Raw genomic sequence first — 1423 nt, 5'->3', positions numbered from 1 at the left:
GGATAAAATCGAGGAACGACAAGATAAAATCGAAGAGCTAATTCAGGAGAAAGTCGAGGCTAAGGTAGAAGAGTTGGAAGGTCGCCTCCGAGATATGCAGTTGAATCGCCCACCTTCTTCGACCAGCGCGCCCAAGGTAAAGACTCCATCCTTTGACGGCACGATTCCTTTCCAAGTCTTTAAGCTCCAGTTTGAGAAGACAGCTACAGCAAATCACTGGAGCATGGAGGATAAATCCGCTGCACTGTTCGTTGCATTAAAAGGACCTGCAGCGGAAATCTTGCAGACTATTCCTGATTGTGAAAGGAACAGTTACGATGCGTTAATGGGTGCAGTGGAAAGACGTTATGGTAGCGAGCACAGGAGACAGATTTACCAGATGGAGCTGGAAAATCGCTGCCAGAAATCCAATGAGACTCTACAGGAATTCGCCTCCGAGGTTGAAAGGTTGGCTCATTTGGCAATTGGAGATGCATCTGGTGAGCACCTCGAAAGAGTAAAAATCCAGAGGTTCATCAACGGAATGCGGGACGTGTATACCAAGCGCGAGACGTATGCAAATCCAAAGAAAACATTTGCTGAAACGGTCTCGTATGCTCAGACACGTGAAACGGCAGCGCTCCTAAGTAGACCAGCCTACAAAGCCCATCGAGTAGAAGTGGAAACACCTGACGTGATGAACGAGATCCTGAAAACACTCAAGTCGATGGCAGGGAAGAATACTCCTGGTACAACCGAGAGGAAGGATGGTGCTAGAAAATGTTTTAGCTGCGGAAAACCAGGCCACTTCGCACGCGAATGTAAGACGGGTTCCAACAGGTCAAACAGTTCAGCAGTACGTAAACGCAGGACTGAGGATGACGAGCCCAACTCCGACCAGTCGTTAAACTAAAACGAGCCAGCAGCAAGGGGCGCACGCTGGCTCCCGCAATTGAATGCCCCATAATCTCCGTCTCGAGAATTGGCAGAAAAGCGAGCAACGTTACTGTTGGTGGATATGTGGACGGACATGAGCGAGTACTAACTGTGGATACGGGCGCATCACATTCCATCATTCGATCTGATTTGGTCACTAAAGAGGTAAGGCCATTACCTGGAGCAAGGTTGAGGACAGCAACTGGTGAGGACACCCAAGTTGTAGGAGAGGTAACATGCAAAGTCGCAATAGGGAATGTGACGGTGTTACACAAGTTCATAGTCGCGGCGATTATGGATGAAGTCATCATTGGATTAGACTTTTTATTTGGTCAAGGCATGAAGATCGACATGAAGAACAGGATCATGACGTACGACAACATGGAAGTGCCCCTTAGGTTTGGGTATGATGGTCCGTACAGCAGCAAGCGAGTGATCCTAGAGGAAAGCGAGCAGATTCCACCGAAGTCAGAAGCAGTTGTGTGGGCAAAGATTGATGGAGATTGTG

This window comes from Rhagoletis pomonella, unplaced genomic scaffold (genome assembly GCF_013731165.1).
Source record: "Rhagoletis pomonella isolate Grant_MI unplaced genomic scaffold, Rhpom_1.0 Rhpom_scaffold_00002, whole genome shotgun sequence".
Classification (NCBI taxonomy): domain Eukaryota; kingdom Metazoa; phylum Arthropoda; class Insecta; order Diptera; family Tephritidae; genus Rhagoletis; species Rhagoletis pomonella.
Note: the sequence above shows the minus strand (reverse complement) of the source record.